This window comes from Emydura macquarii, unplaced genomic scaffold (assembly GCF_026122565.2).
Source record: "Emydura macquarii macquarii isolate MOO-44397 ecotype Brisbane River unplaced genomic scaffold, CSIRO-AGI_Emac_v2 contig_374, whole genome shotgun sequence".
NCBI classification, from domain to species: Eukaryota; Metazoa; Chordata; order Testudines; family Chelidae; genus Emydura; species Emydura macquarii.
In genome coordinates, this window is record NW_027130511.1 from 3,414,655 (window position 1) to 3,431,848 (window position 17,194).

The following is a 17,194-nucleotide window of genomic DNA, read 5'->3' on the forward strand; positions in this document are numbered from 1 at the left end:
TTGTGCAAAGAGATCAATCAATTACATGATTTTCTCCATGAGGCAATTACAAGGAAATGTCTTTCAGCAACATCAAGACCTCTTTGTTGTATTTGTCCAATTTTCCAAGGCCTTTGACACAGTGGATAGAGAAATCCTTTGGAGATTGTTTAAACTATATGGCTGTCCAGAACAATTTGTTCAAATAATACAAGAATTTCATGATGGAATCTCTGTGACAGGAAATGTTACTGACTTGTTTGATATATACCAGGCTGTGAGGCAATGGTGTGTTCTTTCTTCCACATCTTTTACTATGTTCTTAGCCAGCATCCTCAATATGATGTCTGAAAACCTCAGTTTAGGAGTCTATATTCGCACTAGAACTGACGGGGAGCTATTTAACTGGGCTAGATTACATGTCAGCTCCAAGGTGCATGAAGAATGCATTAGAGAACTTCTCTTTGCAGATGATTCAGCACTAGCTGTTCATTCGCTCAGAAACATCCAAGAGATAACCACTTGCCTTTTGTCAACAGCAAAACAATTCGGATTAAAGATAAACGCTAGTTAAACTAAATTTCTTTGCCAACCAACTAATAGACAAAATGTAGGCAGTGATGCTGTACCTGAAGTTCTTGTCAATGAGGAAACCCTTAAGTATGTCAACACCTTTATAAACACAATTACTAGTGATAACACCCTTGATGCAGAAGTTGCATATCACATTCAGTCAGCCTACAGTGTGTTTGGAAGACTATCAAAATGTCTTTGGTATCAGTATAGCATCGCTACAGCAACTAAGATGAAGTCTATCGTGCTATGGTGCTGACTGCACTTCAGTATTCTATAGAAACAATAATTCTATATAAGTGACACATCAAAAAGTTTAGAAGCCTGCAACTGAGACATCTGCGGTAGTTTCTAGGAATTAAATGGCAAGACCGAGTTCCAAACACCAAGATATTGAGAAAAGCTGGCATAACCCATGTTGTGGCACTTATAACAGCTGTGCAGTTAAGATGGACAGGTCATGTTGTCCATATGCTGGATCATCAGCTCCCAAAGATTCTCCTCTATGGTGAACTCAAGAAGGGAAATGTGATAGAGGAGGGCAAAAGCTGAGCTACAAGGACATTTTGAAAAGGAATGTGAAGAGAACAAATATTAACATAAAGAACTGAGAATAAGTTGCCAGAGATAGATGTAAATGGAGATCTCTAGTATATGATTCTATCTAGCGTTTGATGTGCACAGAGAGGCAGTGTATCAATAGCACCATCTTCAACAGCCTAATATCATGCAGTTTTCCAATTTCTTCTGCCTAAACTGTGATAGAGACTTTATTTCAAATGCTGGACTCACTTCTTATTGCCTCCTCCACAGTCATCGTAGAGTACTGTAGAAATAGAGAGAGTACATCGTAGAGAGCTGTAACTTGCTTCCCTGCTCAGGACTGGTTTGTAACTTTTCCCGTCCAAGATGTGTACTTCCACCCAGTCCATAGGAAATACTTGAGATTTACTGTGGGGCTGAACCATTACCAGTACAAGGTACTGCCCTTCAGAGGGCACGGCATTGAGGATCTTTATGAAAAGCCAAGCCATTGTGGCAGTGCATCTAAAGAAGAAGGGCATCCACATCTCTTTGTTTCTGGACAACTGGCTGATCAGAGGCAGATCACATCAGAAAGGTGCAACAGGCCTCAACTATGCCTTCTCCTTGTTTGTGTGGCTGTACCTCTTGGTGAACTATAATAAATTGTCTGTCATCTAATCCCAGATGATATAGTTAATAGTAGCCAGGATAGATTCCACAATAGCCAGGGGTTTGTCACCTCAGAGTAGATTCATTGCTCTTCAGTCAGGCATTATGGACCTGCCTTTATATTATTAGGCCCTATATCCATGTGTACATATGTGATACCACTTGTCAGACTTTACCTGAAGCTTCTACAGCTCTGGCTCAGGTAAATCTATTCTCCTGCAAAACATTAGGTGAACAAGTGAATTATAGTTTCACCCATACATGTGTGACATTGACCTGGTTGTTGCTTCTTGACAATGTACAAATGGATGTTGGCTGGCTGAACAGCATGAAAAGGGACTGCTCCTTGTGTGTTCAGGAGATAAACGGAAAGAGGAGAAAACTATCCATGAAGAAAACTTAATCCTGAAAAGTTCTTGGTATGGGTGACCTAATGTGGCCTAGATTCGTGCAACACCTGCTACCAAAGATTCTGGATTATTTGTTACAGTGGAAACACTCTGACTTACAATTTGATTTAAGGTTCTTCTGGCAGCAATATCAAGATATTCACCACTACATTTTTTTTTTATCTTCTTGCATCCAAATTTCTTAAGAACCTTATGCACACTTATCCACTCTCTAGAGACACTGCTCCAGCATGGGATATCAGTGTTGTCCTTCACAGACTTATGGAGCCCCTGTTTGAGCCCCTTCGTGCCATCAATCATCATACTGTCAAAATGATATTCCGGTGGCCTTCACTTCAGCCAGAAGAGTCAGTGAGCTCCAAGGACTCATGGCAGAACATCCGTATACCTTCTTTCATAGAAATAAAGTGGTACTGAGACCTCATACAAAATTCCTCTCCAAGATGTTTTCAGAAGTCCATTTGAATCAATAAGTCAATCATTCTATCCATATTCTTCCCAAAGCCACATTCAGCACAAGGGGAGAAGCAGCTGCAAACATTGAACATACCAAGAGCTTTCAGTTCTTCAAATGCTGGTCCCTACCTGGATTTCACATGTGGTTGTGTATGCGTGCCATGCGCCAGAGCTGGAACTGTTTGAAGTGTCTCTCTCAACCTGTGTGTGCGTTGAGCGTCATCCACGTGGTGCGTCTGAGGTCTTATGGGACTGTGCGGGTCAACGCCCCCTCAGTTCCCTCTTATCACTGCATAGCCAGAGTTGGAACACTCTTCTTCACCTTTCCTGCCACATAGCAATTAAAAAAAGTTCACTTTTAGTAGTTACTTAGAAATATGTTAGTTTTAAATAGCTGTTAATAGTTTTAGTAGCTGTAGGAATTAGTCAGTTCATACCAAATTCGATGTTCTTCTCCCAGGGGTGTCCTACCTGTTCCGGGGGATTTTGCCCAGACAAGTCAGATTTAAGAACTATGTTACATGTCCACGATAATTTTCGATAAGTGACGACCATCAGTGCTACCTCTGTCTCAGCGACACTCACATTGTAACCCATTGCTCTATCTGCCACACTTTCCCAACTCGGACTCCTGAGGCAAGGGACCTTAGGCTATGAAAACGTCTCAGGGAGCAGGCTATGTGGCTGCATGCGAACTAGGAGATGGCACCGACGGACCTTCCAGAGTGCTCATCCCTACCAGCAGTGAGTGCATTCCCCAACAGGACAGTACCGGCAGTGCTGACCAAATACCATCATGTGCACAAGAAGCACAGTCATGGGCACAAGAGTGGATCCCTGAGGGGGACCACATCTAAGTGCAGTGCTCCCTCCCGAAGCAAGGATGAGCTGGGTGAGAAGTTGCGTGCTTAAACTGCAGCACTGGTGCAGAAAAAATCGAAGGTGGAACACAAGATCCAAGCACCAAGACAAACCGATGCCAATTGCTACCTTGGCCACAGGAGTACCTCCGGAACACCTGGCACCATCCACTCCGCTAGGTCCATTTAATGTATCATTCCTGGTACCATGCACGCTGGGTAATTTAATGCCCAGACACCTACAGAGTAATGATTTTTGCCTCTTGAGGGCTCCCCTCGCGACAGCACGGATCGTCTGGCACTGTGCAACCACCATCCCCAGCCAATGAACCTCTGCTTCTTTACAACCCTCCTCTAAATCAACCTGGAGGACCATCTGCACTGCCAGTTCTGCCCACTCCAGTGGCGTCGCCCTTTCCAGAACAATTGGAGTTGGATTGGTCTTCGGACCTGGACCAGGCATTCTCACCGGTGCAATCACATAATCCACCGATCTGTGCACTGACACAGGAGCAATGGATGAGATACCCATAGGGCCCCTCATCACAAAGGGAACAACGACCCTATTGGTGCAGCTAGGACTCGTACTACGACTGGAAAGCGCTGCCTCCCTCTTCCCAATACAGACCTCCATCAGTGTGTACGCCTCCTCCCCCCCATCCATTTATAACAAGCCACAAAGCACCAGCAAACCTTTAGTATTACCAGAATCATCAGAGCAGCTGTTCCCAACCAGTGCATCCTCGTCTCCTGATGAAGCCGTCATCCCTCCATCACTCTTACCATCAGATGATCATGGTCAATATCACAACCTCCTGTGACAGATGGCAATAGCCTTCGATGTAGAGGCAGAGAACGTCATAGATCCCCATGATCCTGAACATCCTGAAACCAATAGGCCCTTCACAAGTTGCATTGCCAATTCACAACGCAGTCTTCCAACCAGCCCAAGCAATCTGACGTGCACTAGCATTATGCACCCCAATACCCAAGTGGCCAGAGAGGCGTTACTTTGTCCTGCCTAATGACATGGATTTCCTTGTCCTGGACCCACCACCTAACTCCTTCATAGTTTAAGTGGCTATTCAATGAGTGAAGTGACAGCATTCCAGACACTCCCTTTCCCACCCCCCCAACCGATCGATTGGCGAAGAAACTTGACCTGATCAGGCACAAGGTCTGATCTTTGGCAGGCCTACAATTCCACATTGCCAGCTACCAGGCTATGCTGGTGAAGTACGACTTTAAATTGTACTCTAAGTTAGCGGAATTCCAAGACTCTTTGCCAGAGACAAACAATCATAGCTCAAAGCCCTCATAGACGAGGGCAAGTTAGTGGCAAAGGTTTCCTTCCGAGCAGCGGTGCTTTGGAGGCACTCTTGGCTCCAGACATCCAGCTTTCCCAAGGAAGTCCAAATGATCTTGGGAGACGTGCCATTGATAACAAATTATTCAGTGACAAGTGACAAGACCACTGAAGGACTTTAGAACCACACTCTGATCATTATGTCTATACACCCCAGCCCTTGCCCACTATCAGCACTGGCCGGATTTCAGACCCCAATAACCTGCCCGACCCACCTACCAGCCATGTGAACAGTAACAACCTTGCCACCGTTAACACTCCCAAAGACCCAGATTCTCTGCCACCTCCACCTCTACCACCTCACTTCATCAGAGAATCACCCCCCACATTCCCTGGCCTCCCTAATTGTATTTGGAGGCTGTCTTGCACTGTTTGCCCACAACTGGAGCAAGATTACCACTGATCGAGCTATCCCCCGCACATTGGGCTCCGCATTTCCCCTTCGTCTCCCCTCTGCCCACCCCTACCAGCGGGGCTCCATGCCTCCCCTACCACCTCTGCCCCCCGCTGCGCTCCCTGCCTCCTGTGAGTCAGAGCTGCCCAGCTGCTCTGGCTGGAGCCCTGCTGCGGCTACCTTCTCCCCTGCTGAGCTCTGCGCTTCCCCTACCTCCTGGTGAGCCAGAGCTGCCCAGCTGCTCTGGCTTGAGCCCAGTTGCGGCTACCCTCCCCCAGCTTCGTGCCTCCACTACCTCTTCCTCTTCCCCCTCATCCCCGCTGGGCTCTGTGCTTCCCCGCAAGCCAGAGCTGCCCAGCTGGCCTGGCTTGGGGGGAGCCGAGAAGCTCCCCTCTCAGTTTAAACATAATCAGCTATTTAAAACGTTGAAACAGCTGATTACTGTTTAAATGGTTAAGCTTTTACATCCCTACTTTGAACAAGTATATCTGCAAATTCCGTTTTCGCGTGGTCACTCTTCCTTCCCTTTTGTGGCCTGGTTTGGGGCTCTCTATAGGAAAGATGCATATTTGCATGTGGATACCCACCCCACCCATCACAAATTTCTTCGATTCATTAAAAATTCCGGATCCTTCTTTTGGCATAGCTACTGCAACCCGTGTGTTCACAAAAGTTTTTGCAGTGGTCGTGGCCTACATGTGATGCCTGGGACATTCACTATCTCCATATCTAGATGATTGGCTTCTGGTGGCACCATCCCTTGACTGCCTCCTTATTATCATTTAAACACTGTGGGAACTTCTTAACAGTCTGGGCGTCTGCATCAAAGAGGAAAAGTCCACCCTTGTACCTGTCAAAGAGCTCATATTTATAGGGGCTTGTCTGAACTCTCATGCAGCATGAGCCTTCCTGTCAAAGGATTGATATGCCTCTCAGTGCCCTCATTACACAACCTCCAACTTTGTCCCCACACACACGTCCACCACTGCCTGTCACTTCTGGGGCACGTGGAGGCGTGTACTTCTGTTACCTCACCTTCATATAAGGTACCTACAAACGTAGCTATGCCTGGTGTACGACATCCAGTAAGACCACCTAAACAAATGAATCACCCTCCCACCTGCAGTAATAATTTCCCTTGCATGGTGGCGTGACCCGTCCAAAGTCATGGCGGGTACCGCCTTCGAGTCCCCCATGACAGAAACCACCCTTACCATGGACACTTTGCTCATGGGTTGGGATGCTCAGATTCGCGGCCACATGGCCCAGGCCTTATGGACCTCCAGACAAGCAAGGATGCACATCAACATCCTGGAACCCTGAGCGGTCCAGCATACCTGTCAAACGCTTCTTCCCCTCATCCACTCCAAACATGTACAACTTTTCTCGGACAGCAGTCGTGTGTGAGTGTGAGTGTGAGTGAGTGAGTGTGAGTAATAGTAAGAGTAAAAAACAGACAAAGCGGAGCCAGCTCGCCAACCCTGTTCAGGGAAGCAATCCAGCTAAGGGACTGGTGTCTGCGACACAACATCACGTTGCATACAGTCCACATACCGGTACAAACAACACCCTGGCAGACACGCTCAACCGCTCCCTCCATTGTGATCACATGTGAGATATCCACGACCCCACTCTGTGCTCTGTATTCTAACAGTGGGGCTTGCCAAGATGGGACCTATTCACAACAGCAACCAACCACAAGCTTCCCCTCTTCTGCTCCAGAGGTGCCCTTGGGCATACCTCACAAGGGGATCCATGGACACTGAGACTTTGTTACGCCTTCTCACCCCTCCCACTCCTCCCACAAGTCCTCCGCAAAGTCAGATGAGACCAAGCAGTCCTCATACTTATAGCCCCATTCTGGCCCTGCCAGTATTAGTTCACAGATCTCCTTCACCTTTCAACCCACTCTCCAATCTGCCTTTCCCCTCTTCCGGACCTCCTCACACAGCAACAGGGCCAAATCCGTCACCTCAACCCACACCCTCTGCATCTCACAGCCTGGTATTTGGATGGGGCTCATGGACAGATAACGCATGTTCCGTGCCGGTATGGGACTTACTCACCCACAGCAGACACCCCACTACCAGAGTTTGCTACCAAATGGCGACACTTTACAGAATGGTCATCCAAAAACCATTGCTCAGTAGAAACAGTATCAATACCTACTATCTTAAATTATCTGCTTCACCTTCGCAGCTCAGATCTTGTCCACTCTTCCATTAGAGTATACCTGGCAGCAATCAGTGCCTTCCTCCCACCTGTAGATGGCTTTTCTACCTTTAGCCACCCAACTACTACTCGTTTCTCTGCAGTCTCCTTAATACCTTCCCTCAAGTCAGGGACTCTACCCCTCGTTGGGACCTCAACCTCGTCCTTTCAAGCATCACAAAACTACCCTTTGAGCCCTTGGCCATTTGCCTGATCACCTACCTCTCTATGAAAGTGATATTAGTAGCCATCACATCCGCCTTCTGAGTCAGCAAACTGGCAGCTATGATGGCGGACCCACCCTATATGGTATTCCACAAGGACAAAATCTCACTATGACTCCATTCCAAGTTTCTTCCAAAGGTGGCCACTCCATTTCACCTCAATCAAGTTATCCATCTCCCAAACTTTTACCCTAAACCACATTCTTCCCACAGGGAGTGCATACTACACTCCCTTCATGTCCGTCGTGCGCTGGTGTTTTATCTCCAACACACTTGCGCCTTCCGAGTCTCGCCCTGACTTTTTCTCATGATAACGGAACACAATCGAGGCAGTGTCTTCTCTTCCCAGTGCCTCTCTAAATGGATTATCCATTGCATCTCCAAATGCTACTCCTTTTTTAGAGTTGACCCACCACCGGGCAACACGGCCCACATCCACCCTCCTCGCAGACATCCCATGCCAAGACATCTATAAAGCAGCAACATGGTCCTTTATCCACATGTTTATCGTTCATTACACCATAGTCAATTCAGCAGCAGCCAACATGGCAGTCAGCTGAGCAGTCCTAAACACTCTCACATCTGCTGAGCCCTTGCGCCCGCCTCCACACTAATTACTAATTGCTATGCTACCCACTTGTGGAATTCACATAGGGACCCACACTCAAAGAAGAAAGGGATATTACTTACTGTAACTGATGATTCTTCGAGATGTGTGTGTCATGCTGGCTGGATTGGGGTGGGGGCAAGGGGAGGAATTTAGTATATTGTTTGACATCAGTATGTTAAAATCATAATAATTCATGTGAGATATACCATGTCAGGTACTGTTAGAAAGACTATAATGTGCTAAGTAAGATGATAATGTTTATGTTCATGTGTTATATGTGTAATGGAAGTTATGGATATGGTTGATATATCTGTATTTCAAATTGTGCTGTGTCTGGGTAACGCCCCAGACAGGATGGCTGCAGGGATGGCCTGTTTAATGGCCCATTAAGACATTCACAGGTGCAAGGGGCCCAGAGGGAGAAGCCAGGGATATACCTGTTGAGTCACCAGGACTTACTCATGTAACTTTCGACTCCATTTTGGTTCCTCTAATATTCCACAAGCAACATGGCACAGACCAAAGGACATAAAAGGCAGCTGCCCAGGATCCATTTTGTCTTTAGTCTGTCTTTCAGTCATCACCTACCTCTGGATCAACTCATCTACTGAAACTGTGAAACAAAGGACTGAGACCCATCCAGGTACTGGATGTATACCAGAGGGACTATACAAGCCTGCAAACTCCACAATTCTTCTAGAAACCTGATATATATGGACTTTCAAATCATTTGTATATATCTGATTGCTTTAATTCTTTAATATTTCTCGTATAGTTTGTTTCTTTCTTTTTATAATAAACCTTTAGTTTTAGTTACTAAAAGATTGACTGGCAGCATGGTATTTTGGGTATTATATGGTATTATATTGATCTGGTACTGGGGCTGACCCTTTGGGTCAGGAGAAACCTTTTGGGTAAAGAGCATAGAGTTTTGAATAACTGGTCTCTACTGGACTTAGTGGCTGATTGGGAGCTGGAGACTGAAATGCAGTAAAGGGGGTTGTGTATATTTATATATTGGCTTCTTGATAACCAGTGTGGAGAATCAGAAGCAGTTTGTGGCTGGTTGGGAAGTCTGACTTCAGTGTCGCCCACCAGTGTTGGGAGAATCTGCTCTCCTTTTGCAGCCTGCCCTGACCTTGGCATTTTCAGGTGGCTACCCTGGGCACAGAAGGGTTACAGTGTGGACCCTATCTGGATTCCAATCCCATCCCCCATCCTCTCTGCTATGAGTTAAGGACCTGTCAGTAAGAGGGAACTGAGGGGGCATTGACCTGCATAGTCCCATAAGACCTCGAACACACCACGTCGATGGTGCTCAGCGCACATGCAGGTTGATGGAGACTACTTCAAACTGTTCTGTCTCCGGCACATCGTGCGCATGCCCACCCACATGTGGAATCCAGATAGGGACCACACATCTCAAAAAACCATCAGTTACCCTATACTACAGTGACAGAACCAAATCTTTCAGCCCCTGTGCTGCGGTGCTCTGCTCACCTCTAGTCTGGCACCACCTCCTGGTTGTTCTGGGGATTAGCTCATCTGGTTGATGCCCCTTCCTGTGGTTGCATGCTATCACTCTGTTTCTCGATCTGGTCTGCAGCCCCCCTCACTTCAGGAACTGCAGTGTCCTCTACATGACTCAGCTCTCTGGCCAGGTCACTCAGCGTTTTCCCCTTCCAGAATATGTCAGTCTTTCCTTCAGCAGTCCTGGGCAGTCTTCCCTTTCACTGTCTCAGGTGCCACTCCTTCAGTGGCTGGTAGGGGAACCCGGGCCACCCTCTACTCTAGGTTCCAGTTCAGGTACCCTCAACCCAGCAGTTCTGGGCTTTGCTCTACCAGCCTTCACTACACCTTCTTCTTCGAGTGCTTACTCATGTCCATTCCATGCTGTGTGTGTGTACCACATGCACCGGTGCGGGAGATTTTTTCCCTCAGTGGTATCCATAGGGCTGGTTCCAGTGCTCTCTGCAATGGCTCACGTATGCGTTAACATAAGGGCACTGCTGGCCCCATCTCCCTCTCAGTTCCTTCTTACCAGCTGTGACAGTGCTGGAATATCCTTTCCTTGGGAAGCATTACTGTCAGTGTTTTTTTTCTGTAGCATTAGTATGTATAGTTCTGTTAGATAACTTAGTTAGGTTGAGTTTGTAGTTTTAAAGATAGATGAAGTTTTAGTCCCTCAGGAGACATAGCCCCAGGGATGGGGCGTGTCCTGGTCCCCAGGTTTCAAATCATACTCTTCATGTAAGAAATCCATGCCCATGAATGATCCTAACCAGAGCTGCTTAAAGTGCCTGGGTGAGACCCATATCTGGGATAAGTGCAGGGTCTGTAGAAACTTCAGACCGCACACTAAGAAAGATTGGGATTCTGTTCTTGGACCAGCCTCTGAGCCGGGCCGTTCGGATTTAGCGCCCATTGTGTCGGCGTCGACTCAAAGTGCCCCGCCGGCACCGAGTTCATCCCAGCACCGCCAGTCATCCCCGGTGTCAAAGAAACGGCACAACTTGAACACTGCAAGAGAGTGCTTGCTGGCCCCTAAGAAGGACTAAAAGGGAGTGGGGGATGAGCTGAGACCTGTGTCAGGGCACTCATCTTCCCCAGAACTCAGGTCAGCTAAGGCCTCACCCCTTAGGGCTCCCATTCCTATCCAGGACCCGTCTCTGGGAGTGGTAGGGGTACCTAGCACCTCGCGGTGCTATCCACATCCAAGGTCTTTCAAGCATGATGTACTGGACTTCGTTGCTCAATCTGGTGTGACGTTAGGGAGGCTTGTACTCCAGTCTTTGTTAGACTGATACACCTGGCACTTTTCATGCCCACCATCCTGATGAAGCTACTGCTTGCTAGTCACCTTCAGTGGGAATCCAAACTGACACATACTCAAAGTGTGGATATTTGCCCTACAGTAACTGTGTGGTTCTTGGTGTGAATGTTGTGACTCATCCTCCATCCCTGCTTTTTGAGTCTTTAGGTGACATGGGTTTTGAGTTGCAGGGAAACTAAGGGAGGGTCAGGGCTCTTTTGTTTTTGTTTTTTTTGTTTTTTAAGGTCCTTGCATGAGGAGACACAGGCGTATGCTCAGCCCCGACAGACACTGTTATTTAAAAGACTCCAATTTTGCATGCATGAGGCACATGTGCACTTATAGTAGGATCCACACTGACTATAACATTTCAAAGAAACAGTTACTATTCAGTAAGTAACTGTACTTTTCTACCCCATTTCCACTGTGCAGCAGTTGAAAAATAGCTACAATTTATTTCCAAGTTCTTCAAGGCAGGGATTGTTTCTGTGTGTCTTGTACAGCATCTGGTACAATGGCATCCAAATCTTAATAAATAGAAGATTATATTTATAATAAAATTTATAATAAAAAATAGCGGGGAAAGTGGTGGGGTGGTTTGTGTGTGCGGGGAGTGGGGGCATGGTTCCACTCACAAACTTTTTTTTTTTTTTTTTGGAAAGTTTATTTTCAGGCAGAATCCACATTTTGAAAAAACGAGTTTGAAAAAAAATTGAGCTACCTTAGATAGAAGGATAAACACAGTTAATTCTACCACAACTTAACTCTATTAGTTGTTCTGCTTCTGCTATAATAAAATATACTTTTGGTTTGTGTGACACTGTACAGATTAGGGAGTGACCATTTTTAATATTATTGATACCAATATTACAAGATTGATGTGAATCTTATGAGATATGATATGCCATGTAATGTATCACTGGAAAAGTTATAATTTGCTAAGTATGATAATCTTGTTTATGTATGTATCATCTTTGTATTGTAAGTTATGAATATGTGTGATATATCTTATCTAAAAATTTGTGGTACTACTGGGTGACATCCACAGGCAGATTAGCATCAGCACTGTCCAGCCTGCTTGATGCCCCATCAAGGGCAATTAGCTATACAGTGACCCAAGGAGAAAAGCCAGGGGCTATGCCTGAGTCAGCAGGAGATGTAGGGACATGCTTGTGGACAGGGAACTCCAAATGCTTTTCCATGCCCATGTGCTGTGAGCTTGTGTTTAGGAGAAGCCACATGGCAAAGAATATAAAAAGCAGCTGCATCATCTCCATCTTGTCTTCATTCCTGCTTCTTACCTCTGGATCAGCTTCTCTACAGCTGAAGCGTTGACAGACCAATCTAGGTAACAAACACCCCAATACTTCTAAGAATCTGATATATATAAAGTCATATGTATGTATCTGATTGCTTTGATCATTTAATATATCTCTTCTTGTTTGTTTCTTGTCTTTTATAATAAAATTTTAGCTTTAGATACTATAGGATTGGCTAGCAGCATGGTCTTTTGGGTAAGATCCAAACTAATATTGATCTGGTAATATAGCTGGCCCTTTGGAGATCAGAAGAACATTTTGTAAAGGGATAAAGTTTTAAATTCATTTCTTTTTGGACCTAGTTCGTTGAGAGCCAGACACTGAAATGCAATAAATGAGGCTGTGTATAAAGCTTTTGATACAAACTATCAAATATCTTCAAGTTAGATGATAACAGAAGGCCAGAGCCTGAGAGGTTCTTATGTGCTTTACTTCAAAGTTTAGTCCTGTGACGCTACTAAGCTCTGCCAGAACTGATCATCAGACTTCAGTGGTGCAGAGCTCTGGGACTCAACATGGTTGAAAGAGAGGCTCCTGTGGAGTTAACTTCTTTGGAAATCATGGATGAAGATCTTGACATCTGTAGATAAATTGAAATGACAATTATTTATAATACATTAAAATCCAAAAACTAAAAAATTAAAATAAAACAAAAGTTCTTATTTTGAAAAGTACAGTATTATGTTTCCAACTTAAATACCAACTATTCTTTGTTTAAAAAATAGTAAGGAAATGGAAAGCTAAGGACATACATACTGCCATAAAATAAAATACATTCTTCCAATGATAGCAATCATCTACATAATCATTTTCCCACAAAAATCAAAATTAAGCTTAAAACCATTACATAATCATTTAGTTTAAGTAACATATTATACACATCAGAGTTCCTATATGCTCTACCTAAATAGCTTTCTGTTTAAAATTATTTAAATACAACCTATTAACAGGCCTTCTGCTATAAGCACAGGCATTACAACATACCTTGCTAAATGTGATACCCCATTCAAACCATCACTGCTCAGAAAATGACTAATATGACTTTTCACATAACATTTCCAATCAATAAATCAAAATTATGTCAGAGTTAAGATTGTTTTGATAACATGAATGTGAAAATAATTATGTGGTTGTTTGTTGTCATTGGACTGTGGTAGTCTGTTTTATTTAATGGCAGTATTTATGTCCTTAAAATGCCAGTTCTTAGTTTTTAACTTTTAAAAAAAATGTGGAATAGTTATTTGTGTTGGAGATATAGCATTGAACTCTTCAACCTTAACTTGAAGTTTTAAAAGTGTTTGTTTTTCTGGAATTAAATGGGTATTCTTGTATATTTTAATTATTTATTTTTATGTATTTTTACTTTTGTATTTAGGATACAAACATGATAATTAAGGGATTGCATTATTGCTGGAATAATTGTAGTCACTAGCTATCTTACTGTAACATCCTAATAGTATGTTCCAGCTAATGGGTTTGTACAGTAGTATAATTCTGGCAGAAAAAATGTCCACGAGCACAAAACCATTGGCCATGATACATCACCATATGAAAAAAACAGACCATGGGGGGGAAACGTCTAAGACGTTGAGAATACTGTCCACTTTATATAATTTCTGTCAGAGACCCTCTGGTTAACTTGTATGTCTTTCAGCTAAACAATATTCACATATCACTAGGGAAGACAATGTTAGTAACAAACAACCATATATACATATGAGCTTCAATTTTAGCGTTAATAGAACTAATTAGTTGAAAAATGTAGTTTTAGAGTCAGTAATGTAGAGTCAGATTCTGTCATACAGATGAATACAAATGAAACACTTGATCTAACTGCTCTATTAGTTTCTCACCAAATCCTGATAAAGTGTTTTCCCATGTTTTATTTTGTGTTTTGTAGGATTTTGGATAACTTCCTCCACTTCTCTCCTGGAAAAAAACCCCTTTAGCTGAATAAAAGTGTCCAATCTTCCTTATTTCTGAGGACATATTATTCTGGAAAATCTAACTTTTCTGTTCATTACAGTTCAGGTCTTTAGATAGAAATCTTTTATCACAAAAGACTGTCAAGTGCATAATCATGGGTTGGTCAGCCTCACCCATTCAGGTGAGGCATCCTGGGTTCTATATAGTAAGCCATATGCACACCAAAAATCATACTACCCTTTCCCAGGGGCTTCAAAGTCCATTCATTCACCCCGTTCTCTAGTGAATTACATATCTTTCTCCCTCTTATCCTGTATTTTCCTGTTTCAGTATTTCTGGTGTTTGAATTGTCTTCTGGCCTCAAGATAAATCAATCTGGTTCTGTCTTGATCTACTTTCTGACATTTCCCCCGTGTAACAAGCTGGGATTCTCCCCTGCTCACAAAGGACCCACTACCACACCTAGAGTCTCTTTCCAGGCAATTTTATTGTCTGAAATGTAAGCAAAACAGGCAAAAATAGGTCCTCAGTCCACCCTGAGCTACAGCTTCCAGTGTTTCCCCCTTCACCTCTGGCCTTCCTGCTTTTGGGCTTCCTATGGAAATATTCTGTGTTATGTTCATGGAGCTTTGCCAGCCAGGGCTTTCTCCCTGGAGGGCTCCTCTTTCTCTGCAGATTTCTTCTACCTTGTTTCCCTAGGGACTCTGGCAGCCTCTTGTAGGAACTTTCAGCTTTCTCCAGTTCTCTGCTCTGACTCACTGGATTTCTCTCAGCAGGTTCCCATGTCTCCCTTCACAGGGGACTCTGGCAGTCACTCCCTGGGAACTTCCTGCTTCTGGTCTGGGCCTATTCCCAGGAAGCCAACAGTGACAGCCCTATGGCTATGTCTACACAGCAATTAGACACCCACGGCTGGTCCGTGCCAGCTGACTCAGGCTCGTGGAGCTTGGGCTAAGGGGATGTTTAATTGTGGTATTGAGTTTGAGCTGGACTCTGCGTGGTGGGAGGGTCCTAGAGCCCAGACTGCAGCTCGAACCTGAACATCTACACTGCATTTAAGCAGCCCCTTCGCTCAAACCCCGTGAGCCTGAGTTAGCTGGCATGGATCAGCCACAGGTTTTTAATTGCAGTGTAAACTTACCTTATGTCTGCTCTCTTTCACCTTTTTCTGACTGACTCTGAAGCCTGATTTACCCATGCTTCATCCCTCTAGGGCCAGGTGCCTTCTCTTATAGTTCAGTTGGGGTCAACTGACCAGGCACAGGTGCACTTGCCTTGCTCCCTCATAAAGGGCCAATGTCACTATGTGTCACCCTCATGATAGTCAATTGCTCTAATGCTGAATATGCAAAGCTAATTCTTCCCCTCAGGCAGCTTCTATCGTAATGAATATGGGGATGAGTCGAATGAGTAGCTTGGCAGAACCCTAAAAATAAATATAAAAAAATTAAGTAAAGCGAGACTTGTTTGTTTATTTCTAGATAGAAAGTTCTATTTCATTTTCAGGAATTTTTAAGTAAAATTAAGAACATACATTTGAATTAATTCTTTAGCTCCAAGGGCCAGATTTTCCCTGGTGCAAATCAAACTGGATTCTGGTGCCTATAAGTTAATTATGTCTCTTTGTGCTTAAAGAGAAATAATCCAAAGAAATGTTTCCCTATAGTGAATATTATTACTCAAGTGGAGGTTAACATTTTACTTTTCCACAGTGAGATGGATGACTGTCTTCAATTAATTGAACATTGTTTTATGTACTTTGCCTAAGCTTAGAATCATATTTCATTAACAAGTACATGAAAACTGTAGTTGTATGAACAAGATGTATTCTCTTAAGGTATGTGAACAAATAATTATTTTTAATGACTCAGCAAGTCTTAATCTATTTGGACTGACATCCCTTATGCTATCACCAGATAGTCAGTAAATGGAAAGTGTTAACAGCATATGTAATCAAATACCTTTTGGTACATGATTCAAAAGGTTAACCATTATACAAAAGCTGTGGAAGGGTTGGTGTAATGATTTCTGATGTTATATTTGGCTGCTTTAACTTGTACCATGTTCAAAATTTGAATCCATAGCCTTCAAAGGTTATGTTCGATATGCATTTTCCTTTGAAATTAAACTCATTTGACTATATAAAAATATTGCTGCTTAAATATCTTTAAAAATTTTTTTCTTCTTAATCCGGTAGATTTTACGAGTTTAAACGGTCGCTTTTCTTGATAAGCTGAAAATCATAGTTGTGTAATCTTTTTTCTCTTTGCACCATTGTCTGGGTTGTCAATTTAGACTGTAAGCTCTTCAGGATAGGGACTCTCTCATTATGTATTTGTACAAGGGGAAGAGCAATGAGACTCGTATCTCACTTGAACCTTTAGGCACAACTGTAGTAGAAATAATAAATAAGAATACCAAGCAAAGTTTTATATAAATATCATCAAGGTAAAACAGGAATTTCTACTATTTCTACTAGTGAAAGTGTAAATCTAGAGAATGATCACAAACTTGCTCTACAGAGAAGGAAGTGACTTGTTGAAGGTCAAACAGCCGGTCATTGGTAAAGTTGGGATTAGAATCCAAATAGACTTTCAGTGCAGTGGCCTGTTGTCTACATCACACTCCCTCTCCACACTCATAAGGAATGCCCAGAGAATAATGCATATAGTAATGTAAAATTGTCTAGTTATCAGACAATTGTACAATAAGGGTGACTACACTGTTTTGATGGTGAAGGAGGGATTTTAGGGCTTTTCTCATTTTCTTCCACTTATTTTCCCCCTCTCCCAAGGTCTTGCCTTAGGCTAGATCCTGCTTGTGGCAAAGGAAGACTGAATGCTGCTTCCTCTGAAATCTA

At 43.7% G+C, this 17,194-nt stretch overlaps 1 protein-coding gene across 4 annotated transcripts in view; it reads left to right on the plus strand.

The window, feature by feature from the left end:
- CEP128 (centrosomal protein 128) overlaps positions 1-17,194 on the plus strand; it is a 400,917-nt gene that overhangs the window by 81,185 nt on the left and 302,538 nt on the right. The window lies entirely within an intron of this gene.